The following is a 13,299-nucleotide window of genomic DNA, read 5'->3' as shown; positions in this document are numbered from 1 at the left end:
GTCATAATGGATTTTTGGCTCTAAGGCCTTTTAATGAGCATCCTAAGAGAGCCCTGAAACTAAATAAGAAGTCTTTGGGTGCTCGTTGAAAGGCCTTAGAGTTAAAAATTTGTCACGATCATATAGGATAAAATGATCAAAAAAATAAGTTCTTCGCATTGGTTCAACCAGATTAAAAATTGGAGCACTTAACTTTTTAATCATATTTTTCCGTTAATTTCATTAACGGTGTTAACGATTTTACCAATTTGGAACGTAAAACAAACTACAGGGATGAAATTGAGACAATTGAAACTAGAGAGACGAAATTGAGACAACCGTAAAACTAGAGGGATGACTACGAAAATTTGCCCTTGTATTTATATTGAATTTACAATTCCATTGAAAGTTTTTATTGTCATTTATCTAGGGCTGTAAAAAGCAAAAAAATCCGTGCTATACATAGCTAGCATGGGAACTTGTTTTGTGTTGATTACATAGTGCATAAAATGATGGAGGCCAATGGGCTTGTCCCATTGGGTTTTCTTGATTTGTTTGTATTTTGCCAATCGAGAGTTTGGGTCTCGAAATGGGCATAAAATTTTTCTTAGGTTTGTTGGAAATTTGATGTCGTTCTCCTTACTCCTATTCGTCTTTGTATCAATTTCAAAGATTAATAAAAAAAAATTGTTGTTAAAATAAACGTTTGAGACCAAAACTAAACTGCTCTTGCACTGTTGGGAAAGTTGTAGTGGGATCAATCTTAGACACTTTTTGGGGTAGAAGCAAAAGAAAATAAAACATTGTGTTCATTGGTATTGTTCACCATTACACCAAAGATCCAGTAAACATTGTGTTCATTGGTATTCTAAGTACCTTGGACATAAAATCTTAATGTAGAAGTGTTACTACGTGTTTGATGTTAATAAAAATCTATTAATGGATGGTTAATTTTTTCGTGAGGAAATGAATAAATCTAGTATCAAAAGCGTGCTAGGCACAACTGCATGCCTTAATTGAAGTAAAATCAAGGGTCCTTTTTTTTTTTTTTATATCAACAAAATTATAGTAGATTTTATTAATCAATTGTAATAGATACAAAACTTAAACGAGGCAATAGAAAGTATCACAAGTTTGTCACTCAAGACCCAAAAGATTTCAAGGTTGGCAAAAGGACAACCAACAAAACCAAACAACAAACAAGTAGGGGTGAGCATGGATCGGATTGGTCTGGTTTTATAGTAATTCAATAACCAAACCACTACTTACGGATTATGAATTTAGAGAACCAAACCAATCCATAAAATTCATAAAACCAAACCAATCCAAACCATTCAAAGGCGGTTTGGTTTCGGTTTTAAACCACGGTTCGTTTAAAATTGAGATATCATTACTATAAACTATTTTAAGTACTTAAAATTGCATAGATAACTTAAACTAAAAGTTATATTGAAATTAATATATTAAAATCATCAAAACTCACTAATATCAATCAACTAAATAAGAATAGAATACATTAGAAAGTAAGTTACCGAGATAAAAGAGTAGGAAATCACTTTACTAAGCCCAAACCATGTATGTTTAGCATAATGAAATTGTAGGAATAGGAAGTTTAGGAAATTAATATTGAAAGTGAAAGAAAAGAATAGGGTGGTGGAATAGAGTATTAGATAAGGAAATTAAGTTTATTAAGTATATCTAAACAAATTATATACTATATGTGTGTGTCTATCACACGGTTCGGATTGATTTGGAACCAGAACCATTAACGTAAATCCATAAACCAAACCATTTAACACGGTTTTTATTTTTTTTAAACCAAGACCTAACCACATGATTAAAAAACCAAACCAAATTATTCGATTTGGATTGGTTTGGACTGGATTCACGGTTTCATGGTTATTTTGCTCACCCCTACAAACAAGCTCAATAAAGAGCAATCAGATATGATAGTCCCATAATGAAAACAACCCTTATCAAAGTAGATAATATGTGTGGGAGTTCATACTTTCTTTTCACTACAAGCATTCCTAATATATGTCAAACTAGTATTCAATTTGTTTTAACCATAAATATATAGGACCAAGTCAACAATCAAAATAGCTGACAAAAATTTCAGCCTTGTATCCTAACTGTTTCCATGAATGAAATACTAGTGCAATACCCCGATGTCTAAAACAAGAATATCATAGGGTATGATAGTATCTAGGAGACCCCAATCAAAATTCAAATGACTCCGCTCTGTACTTCATAACAAACTTCTTTACCGTTTCAAAAAAAAAATACTTCATAATAAACTTCAATGTAAGAGAAGAGAATGTTAACGCAAAAGGAATCCGGACCCATACACCAAAATAAATAACTAAGAAATGAAGAATCTTCTATGAGAAGTCTAAATGATCATATTCGGGAAGAGGTAAAAAGGGAAATCAACAAATGATTCAAAATTACATGCATCCATACTTGAGACATCTGTGATGTAAAATGTACCGAGTTACCACAAGCAGTCAAACAAAAGCACCTTAAATAATAATTACCTCACCTTTCTCGAAAAATTTCAGGTGGTACAGAAGAGTTGACTTCTTCTGTGTCCATTTCTGATACCACCATTTTCAAAATCAGTGCAACAAAACTGGTCCTTTTTGGAAGCCTCTTACCCAGCAGAATTTCAAAACCAGGTTTCCTCGAAGATGCTACGAAAGCCAACAGAGTAACAGCACTCCTGCGAAGTTTCAGTTCCTGAAAATTGGAAATAGATGAAATTGTGCATCAAGTGATATTCAAGTGCCAAAATAATGATCTGAACTGTTCGTTAATTTTAAAATAATGTTTCAGCTCACCCTATAAATAATCAACTCAATCGGAAGGTAAGTGTTTGCGGTTTTTTGCTTACCACCGTTAATAGTTACTTTTACTGGCGGTTCGATATTACCGCCATTAATAGTCACCTTTACCAGAAGTTTTACTCCCGCCGTTAATAACGGCCGTTTGATGGTTTCCTTTGCTGGCTGTTTTTCATTACCGCCGGAAATCACTTTTCCCCAATCAAGCACTTAAGTTATCCAATCAAGTTGAATTTTCACTGGGCTTTCAATAAATTATTTAAAATTAACAAACAATTCGAATTTTTTGCATGGAATCCCGGAGTGGACCTCACAATGTGATTGATACAACTTAGATGAGTACGCGTAGTATTACGCCCGGAATAAACTAAGAAGAACATAACCAATTTTTCCTCACCTAGCTAAAAGTAGTTTACTTTTAAGGTCTGCCAAAACCAAAGGACAGAGAGAGCAATACCAGTGCATCACCGCATCTATTTCATTCCACAAGCTTTTTCCCATCTAACAGTGAGCTCCCGAATTTAAGCCTCTTTCGGAAAAATAAGTTAAGTGACTTTAGACTTTTTCTTTTGTCTTTATTTAAATTTTTTTTACATATTTTAATTTTGCACCAGATTTTTTTTTAAATTATTGATTTGTCTCGACGTTAAAAATCGAAAAGTTAGAACATTATGATCCAAGCTCATTTTTTTTATAAAGATAAGGATAAGCTAAAAAAAAAAATCTGCCTTTATGGCTTATATTTTATCTTTATTCAAAAAATTATGAGTTTCAGTCATAATTTTTTAATTCCTTGAGGAGAGGAATCAATAATTCACAAAAAGTTAATACAAAAATAAAATAATAAATGTCAATTTTTTTAAATAGAGACAAAAAAATAAACCACTTTAACTTATTTTTTTTGCCAAAAGAGGTCTAACTTTCCACAAAATCACTGTTTCTTTCAACATTCTACTGTGTTTTCACAATCAAAATCAATAGTGGGCTCCAGAATTGATAAGGTAATCAACTTTCCACAAACCAAATAGGGTGCCAGTAACAGAAACCACACAAGAATTTTCATCACAAATAGTCCCGTCACCCGTGACTCTTGTCGGATAATATCTAATCACTAATGCTAATGGCACGGATAATGGAGTACATACTCCATCCACATATCGTTTTAGGACACATTTTGGATCCCATAAGTATGATCGGAGTCGTTCATTTTGTTTTGGGTCCGTGTAAAAAATCATTTCAATTGGATATCTGCTTTAGCCCCTACCGATATCTGGTTGAAATAATTTTTTATAGGGGCTCTAAACAAAACATTTTGAACAAAATAAGCGGCTCCGATTATGCTTGAGGGACTCGTTTATGATCTGTGCATGGAGTATGTACTCCATTGTCTGCGTATAACAGATCTCAATATCTCATGCAATAATGCTAGGAACACAATAATTTAAACAAACACAACCTCTCACATATATATGTGAGGCCACACGCACTAGTATGTGTGAGAGGTTGTATTTGATATTGTGTTTGAATTATTGTGTATGTAACACTTTTGTATCCCATATAGCCATAAAAAGATAATAATAATGATAAATTCCGTTTCACCAACAAAAAAAAAGAAAAAGCAATCCTATATAGCTATCATATTCGGGGCTGATCACTTGAATATAAACTAAGAAGAACATTCCAGTTTCGAGAAATTTGGTGGATATGAATTTTTCAACTCTGGCCACTAAGTGTGTGATTCCCACATTAATGTACGATGGATAAGGTCCCTGGAATACTACGTGGCGATACTCCTAAAGCACTAATAATCACTCTTGTGTTGTTCCCTCAACAAGAACCAATAATTGGTCTAGTGGAGATAATAATGTGTTCACACGAACAACTTTTTTTCTTTAATAATTACTTAGGGTGTTCAAGCCAAAAATACATGCACCTTGACTAATCTATGGGGAACCAATCCGTGGATACCCCCGCTGTCACACCCCAAAATGAGAAGTGACCGGCCATGAACCACAAGACCAAAGCTCGTAGAACATGCAGCCTAAAAAGAAATTTTATAAAAACTCCCAAGTAAAGATCCACCAAATAGTCAACCAATCTTTTTTTATTTATAAAGAACAGCGCTAACAAATTAAGTTCCTCAAAAAAAAGTATGGGGCACAAACATCCCATGAACCAAATAAATCCAGTGATCCTACAGTAATAAAAGAATCCATATGTCTGATTAAATGTTTCAAATGCGAAAGCGATTAATAAAATAAAAATATGATGACACCCTAAGGAGGTCAAACTAAAAGAAGTCTCTGAGATGCCGCCAGAGTCCTCCTAACTGCCCAAATTACCTGAAAAAAAAATTGGAATAAATCCGTCAGCTGACGAGCTCAGTGAGTAGCAAAGCATGTATATTAAAATAAAGTTCTGAAACAGGGATTTAAAATAATTTACCATGTCAATATAAATTTGGCATAGAGGTGAACAATAAAATAATCAATTAATCCAATTAACGATTTATCCAATAAATCTTAATGGTGTTCTCAATCCAATCTCCAACAACAATGGGGAACCACAACCGAAATCAATAGTACCAAGTGCCAGTGAATAAATATCTCAAAATTGGATCCAATATCAAAACTTAGAGTCACCACGAGTAGGTAGCCCGTAGAACTTTTCCCTAAGAATGATCCGGTCAATAACAACCGTTGAGCATTAGGGTCACCGGCCTAATCCGGATTCTTTCCTAATGGCCAGAGTCACCCGCACACAGAGGATTAATTTCCCTGGACTTCCAAAATATATTCCCATCAATATCCACGAAGTTCTCACAAAAAGATTATTCGATCAACAAATGGTTTCACCAATCCGCATGCCAATTTCAAGAACCAAACAAAACAAATAAATGTTTCCAATTTCAATCATTAATTTTCTAAAACAATAATTTAAGGGATACGGGGAAGTTCGCAAATACGTAACATGCTTAACCACTCACCTGAGCTTAAAGACAACGCAACTCGATCACGGAAAAAGAAAATAGCCTGTACACAAATCGCCATACAATTAGCAAACCCAAAACTCTAATTCCTAAGATCAAGCTCCACATACACACGAACAACCCAATGTGCCTTCTAAGTGCCAAAACTGAAAGCTCACCTTTACTCCCTTCAATATATATGACAACCTATCCACACATGCACCAAATCCAGCCTACTGCATCGGCACCATTAAAAGTCCACCACTGGTATTAATATTCAAATCATCCCACAAATGACCAATATTTAAGCAACCCCAACTGATTACCACGTACCGAACACCGCCACACACACCACGACGCACATCTTCACTGCCGCACATGCCCACGCCGTACACCTCTCCCTCTGAACACAAACAAAACCCATTAAACTAGTCTCCAATCCAAGGGTTTGACCAATCTATAAACTGTACGCACCAAAGAAAAAGGAATGGATGAAGTGGAATATTACCTCAGGGAACCAAGAAGTTCGACGGCTGCGGCTCTCCTATGAAAGTCGGAAGTTATCTCAAATAAAACCCTATTAAAACTTATGAATATCTAAGTACAACTCTTATAACTACCCACTAACGTTGTGGCCTAAATTATAGCTAACTAGTCAATTAAAGTTTAGGTAAATAAATAACAATATGAATTTACTAAATCTGACTTAATACCAAATTCTATAATCAAGCACATACCCACTAATTTATCCAAAAGTAATCTCATACCCCAAAGATTACAATCATGACAATAATACCCATAGTGCGCACAAAAATAGCTAATTAGAACCCGACCTCAACACCTAATTAATATGGCTCATAAAATTAATTAAATAAAAATATTAGGGCGTAACATCCTTCCCCCCTTAAAATAAATTTCGTCCTCGAAATTACTTATTGCATACAAATATGGGTACTGTTGAACACAAATTTCGAGTCTACGAAAAAGACGGAAAAATGTTGAACAAAAGTCAATTTTATTGATGTATGATGTTAGGGTTTACAATCTCTGATCTATTTTCTAATCAAAGAAAATAAAGTCTTCTGATTCTTCTCTTTGATTGTTGAAACGAGGGCTTTGTGCTTGATCTCGAATCAAAAGGCGGAATCTTCTCCGTGATTTGCGAAGAAGTTGATAACTTGGGTTGAATGTTCTTCGAGGCTTTGAGGCTTCGATTCGAAGAACCTTCTTGTTTGGATGCACACTTGAAGAATTCTGAAGGACTTGAAGGTTTTGATATTCAGAGCTCTGGAGCTTTTTGCTTCAATGTGCAGATGGAAAAATATGAGAAGGAGCACCTCAATTTATAGAGATGTAGGATGGAGAGTCACGACCAATTTCTACTTCCTTCGTATTTATCCTCCTGATTATTTCTTTATTCCAAGTAAGAGAAACAATTATATAATTTGATAATTATCCTTCTTTCTTTATTTTAAGAAAGATAATTATATAAGAGAAATACAATTATTATTTTACCAAGTGGTTTAATTTGATTGGCCGGACTTAATAAAAATAATAATTGCATCACTTAGACACATGGCGCCATTTGATTGGTCCATTCGCATCATTTTAACTTTTGACCTAAAGACACTTGGCAACATTTAATTGGCCATTTATTGTGCCCTATCTATCAGGTCCGCAACACGTGGCAACTTGTGATTGGCTGTAAAATTTACATGTCTACAGATGCCCCCTCGAGACTTACTCATGTCTGAAAGTGAGTGGGTCTCGAAAATGTTGACTTGGTTTGATTTGATGCCAAAAATTTGTGTATTCGGCAATTACTTCTTTTGCTTGAAGCTTGGAGTGAATTTGATTCTCTAAAATTTAACTCACGAGCCAAGTTAAAATTTATTAACCACCACTTTTGAGTTTTAACTTGGAAGCCCAATTTATCTTTAGACCAAATTTTGGTCCATCAAAGAAAATCACAGCTACCAAATTGAATTTTGGTAGCCGAATTATTTTAAGCCCAAGTGGTAATTGTCCAAAACGAATTTAGAGCTCGTCCATGCGTTTGTTCATGCCGACCTGTTTTCAGCTTCTAGAAATCACCGTTTGAACACTAGTGTGTTTGATTTAGGATAGGACTTCCAACTCCTTTTCCTATTAGAAGTTTGCTTTTATGCTCTATATATTGAGAAGAAGCACTGAACAAATCCTCAAAATTGAGTGCATGCACAACTTCAAAAAGGAATCTCTGAATAATTCGTAAGTCGTCTTCTTTTGCTTCATTGCTTCTTGCTTTTATCTTTCTCTTTTGCTATTTTATATTATGCCAAGTACATATATGCATGCCATGTACTGAATTTTTTCCAAGTACAGCTTATAGCAACAAAGCAACGTGGCTCCTCCTTTTGGATTTTTTTTTTTCCGGTGAAATTGTATCACACGGCCAAAAGAGAATTGGATACCCATAATCAATCTTACTGCCTTGAATGCCCTGATCAATTTCTTTTGTCTCTTTCTGATTGTCTTTCCTTTTGTACTGCAACAATTTTTTTAGGACTGCTTAATCAGAATTTTTTCCTCATATGCTAAGCAGAGAATTGTCTTAGTACCAATTTAAAATTGGTCATGTGATGCCACATCCTTGCACAAGCGACAGAGAATTTTCCTTCATCTTCTGATCATGACCAGTTTAAAATACTAGGCATGCACTTGTGTAGCCGATAATTTTGTAAGAGCAATAGGATAATTTCCAACCATTGGGTCCTCCGGCCTTCGGTTTTACATGGTTCCACTTGCACTGTAGGTTTTCTCCAAGCATGCGATATCACGACTTTATCCGTTTTGTGATTTTCCGGACCAATGTCTTGATATTTTTGCCTCCTTTGATTTTGCAGGTATCAAGAATCTTGATCTCAACCTTCAGACAGTTGACGGAGTTTGAGTCTTGATTTTCCAAACAGTACTGTGACCTCTTTTTAATAGAGCCATACTTTGAATGCCCTTTTTTGGTTTTGACTACTGTTTTTTTTTTTTGCTTGGTCTTTGCAGATTCGGTGCTTTGGAATTTGCTCTTCAAACTTTAAGTTCGGCGATCATTGCTTCTTCGAGCTTTAAGGCTCCGTAGCTTTTATTTCTTCGAGCTTTAAGGCTCCGCAACTTCTTTGTGCTTTGGTCCGCAGCTTCTTCGAGCTTTAAGGCTCCGCCGCTTCTTCGAGCTCTGCTCCGCAACATCTTCGAGCTCTGCTCCGCCGCTTCTTCGAGCTTTAAGGCTCCGCCGCTTCTTCGAGCACTGCTCCACAGTTTTCTTCGAGCTTTAAGGCTCCGCAGCATCTTCGAGCTCTGCTCCGCAGCTTCTTCGAGCTTTAAGACTCTGCTACTGTTATTTCTTCGAGCTCTGCCCCACACCATCTTTGAGCTCTGCTCCGCATTTTCTTTGAGCTTTGCTCCGCAGCATCTTCGAGCTCTGCTCCGCAGCTTCTTCGAGATTTAAGGCTCCGCAGCTTCTTCGAGATTTAAGGCTCCGCCGCTTCTTCGAGCTTTAAGGCTCCGCAGTCTCTTCGAGCTTTAAGGCTCCGCTGCTATTTATTTCTTTGAGCTCTGCTCCGCAGCTTCTTCGAGCTCTGCTCTGCGAAGTGATGGCCTTGTTCAACGATCGTTTGGTAGATGATCATCAAATTCTGTCCATTAGTTACGAAGGTGCTGCTCCAGCCACTCAAGTTGACCTTTGGGTTCATGATCCAGCCATTGGAGCTCTTGCACAAGACTGGGATCTTTCTCCTGATTCACACCACCTCTGAAGATGGTATATTGAATCATCTCGAGAACTATATGATCATGGGAAGTCTACTTTTGTCTCCGGCAATACACTATTACTGCGATCATCTCTACACAAGAAGTACAATGATTCTGAGTGCTTCCTCTTGTTAGGCGATCGAATCATCAACGGAGCTGCTAAATGGAGTAACTTGACTCCTCAGTTTGGGGAAATTTCTTTCATCGACGGATATTGGGAGTGGTTAGAAGATGTACTCGCACGGAATAAAGATATGCTAAATAGTGCGACGATATATGATGCTGTCTTTGCATCCTTATTTACTTATGTTCGCAACACAAACCTTATTCGCTCATTTTGTGAGCTTTGGTGTCCCTCAACAAATAGTTTACACGTACCAATCGGAGAAGTGTCTATTTCTCTATGGGACCTACGCCTGACTGGGGGACTTTCAATTGATGGAATCTTCTATGACGAGGTCGTGCCTTCTGCTAGAGAACTCATTGGTGTTGACAAAAAGGGTGTGCCACTTCTTCTTCCAAGTTGCAAGTACTTATTTTTGGCATACCGCAAAATTTATTGTGTGAGCAAGACCTCAAATGTTACTATCCATGACTGGGTAAAGTTCTGGTTTAAAGAGGAATCCCGTTACAAACAGCCGCCCGCTAGAGTTCAAAAGAAAAGGTTGGGCGAGCCTAGGACATCCAACAATCCAACTGGCTTTATTGGAGAGAAAAAGCCGCGCTCCCAAGATACACAAAAGGTCTTTGATGACTTGGGTGTTGAGAAGGACGTGAGAGAAGAAACCAATTTAGCTGCTCTTCTATCTTGTTGGCTATGTGTTTTTGTGCTACCTAACAAGGAAGTTGATCAAATTCGTCCAGGCATCTTCAAAGTAACAAGTATGATGGCTCAAGGAAAGAGGTTTTCTTTGGCAGTACCTGCCCTTGCAAGCATATACCATGGTTTGAGAGAGATCACATCTTCACCTAATCCAAGCAAATGTGGCGCAGCGTTTCCCATCCATTACGTTTATGGGTGGCTCGGTCGTTATTATGATAGTTACTTCTTGTCTGCTTCCACAAAATTTGATTCTGGTGCCCGGATGGTGAGACTTGCCGGGGAAAAGAAGGCTAAACATTTTAGTTTTCAAGAAGCTTGTGATCTTTTGAAGAGCATCATGCCATCGACTCTATCGCTCTTAGCCTTGGGTAAACCACAACAAGGAATTGTCACCTACCATGGAAAGCATTCGGACTCTTGGAATGATTACGTCATCAGTCTCAGATCAAGTTACTTAACTCTTCGTCGTGGTAATGAGCATATTGTTGAACCATATAGCCTTAACCGATTTGCTAGACAATTTCGATTTTGTCAAGATATTCCTGGAAAGTTAAGAGAAGAGCTCTCAACCGGAACTTTGGAGGCAATATACCAACTTTGGGAGTCTTGCACGAGATTAAACACGAGGGCTGATTTCATGATTCCGTCGCATTCATCTGAAGGCCTTGCCACTAAAGAGTATACTGAGTGGTGGGAAAAATCTTCGAGCGGCTTCTGCAAATATAAGCTTGCATGTGCGAAGCCAGATCCATCTCCCGCTGCTCCAAAAGGGGCCTTGCCACTAAAGAGTATACTGAGTGGTGGGAAAAATCTTCGAGCGGCTTCTGCAAATATAAGCTTGCATGTGCGAAGCCAGATCCATCTCCCGCTGCTCCAAAAGGGAAGAACCTTATCAAAATATCCACTACGAAGTCAAAACTGGCTTCAGAAGTTACTTAGCCTCTTTTAAAACCTAAGGAGAAGGAAGTGACCAAAGCAGTGACCAAGGAAGCAGCAGCTGTTATGGCAGTCAGGCCAAAAACTCCTTTGAGTATTCCATCTTCTAAGCCAAAGCCTGCTGTTACCAAGACTTCAGAACCAACGGGTGGAAGGAAGAGGGCTACCGTAGTTCTTTCGGAGGGTAGTAGTTCTGACCAAGGTGAGTGCCATTGGAAGCGTTTGAAAAAGAAAGCAATAGATTCTGATTCGCGGCCCAAAGAGAAAGTGACGGTTTCTGATTTGGCAAAATTGGACTTTAATTTGGATGGTGTCCTTGATGATTTGCCAGACACTTCAAACCATCTTGAGGTATTGGGTAAACGAGTAAGCTTAACTGCTGTCTTCTTTTGTTCTTCACTTTATTTACTCTTTAAAGAAGTTTGAAATTTTTTTTTAATCACATTTCTTAACAAGTTATTTCCTTCTACAATTGGGAAACCAGTTTGCATCAGATGAGCGTGAAGGTTCTGTTGATGGTCCAGACCCTTTTGATCTTGCATTGCATTCAAAACATAATTTTGTATCTGGGGCAATCCATCTTCCATCTACTTCCAAGCCTCTTACTTCCAAGCCTCTTATGTTAGGTCGTGCAGCGCCGTTGACTGTTACTGCATTTGATACGGGGAGTATGATCAGTTGCGGTCGTCTTTTGGCCGCGAAGATTTATGATAGCAATATTAAGAGTATCTTGGGAAAAACCCCTTTTGAGAAGCTAACATCTTTAAGACCAAAACTGCAAGTGATTTACGCTGAATTTTCGAAGCTTGAATTGGATTATTCCCCACTGCAAACTCAAGTGGAGAAATATATACAGAATACCACCAACTATGTTTCCATGAGATCGAATTTTGCTAGCGGGCTGACTTCAGAGGTGAAGGAGCGACGATTGGCAGATGTTGATACCAAAAGAGGTCAACTGATGGAGGAGCTAGAACAGTTGGACTTAGAGGCGAAAAAGCTCAGAGAATCGCTCGAAGGGATTGATGCACAAAGAGCTCAAAAGTAGGATGTTGTCTCAACTTTACAAGCAGAGCGAGCCAATATAGAAGCGACTGAGGTGATGGAGCCGGCGGACATGGAAGTAGCTAACAATTTGGAGCAACTTCTGAAGTCTGAGCGGGAAGAGATCCAAAATTTGGCTTGGCTGGACTAGTGCTTATTCCACTTTCCTTTGTCATATTTCTTTTATTTAGGCTTGTTTAGTTTACTAAATGGATGTTCCATTTTTAGCAAACCATGCCTTTGCATTTATGATGTTTTAGCATAAGACAATCACTTTATTTTTTTTAAATAAAGTTTTTCTCATACTTTTAGCCATACATTGTTAAATCTCTTGCAAGCCATGAGTAGCATAGTTGCGGTTGAATTTTTTTTTTTGATGGATTGACTGAACTTTAAGAAAAATTCTCAAATTGCCTACGTACCCTTGGAAGGGATCAAGTCAAAACGTAGTTCATTTTTTTGAATTTATTTTTTTGGGCCATGCACAGTTATAGCTCATGCGGGCCAGGAGCAACATGCAGTTTAATCTCATGCGTCATGGAGTAATGCTTGCTCTTCAAGGGTAGTAGCGCTTCAAGAATTTGCCATTTATGGGGCCAACTCTTAAGCCATCTTCAGCAACCACTTTGTAGGCGCCACTTGAGTATACTTCTTGCACCACATATGGTCCATCCCACTTGGAGATGAATTTGCCACCGATTTTACGGGTGGTATTGATGGGCCTTCTTACAGCAAGAACCAAGTCCCCTTTCTGAAAAGAACGAAGACGAACCTTCTTGTTGAATGATTTTGACATGCGGGCTTGATAACACTCAAGACGTTGTTGTGCCTCAAGTCTCTTTTCATCAAGTGCTTCTAGTTCTTCAAGGCGCAAGCAAGCGTTGTCTTCATGAGTGAGACCTTCTTGAACAGCCATCCTTAAA

General features: G+C 37.7%; 1 protein-coding gene across 1 annotated transcript in view; it reads left to right on the top strand.

The window, feature by feature from the left end:
* The window catches only part of LOC131333811 (disease resistance protein RPM1-like), a 62,661-nt gene that overhangs the window by 27,749 nt on the left and 21,613 nt on the right, over positions 1-13,299 (top strand). The gene's annotated exons all lie outside the window — the stretch shown is intronic.

Source organism: Rhododendron vialii, chromosome 7a (assembly GCF_030253575.1).
Source record: "Rhododendron vialii isolate Sample 1 chromosome 7a, ASM3025357v1".
Lineage (NCBI taxonomy): Eukaryota > Viridiplantae > Streptophyta > Magnoliopsida > Ericales > Ericaceae > Rhododendron > Rhododendron vialii.
Note: the sequence above shows the minus strand (reverse complement) of the source record. Positions and strands in the feature narration are given on the sequence as shown.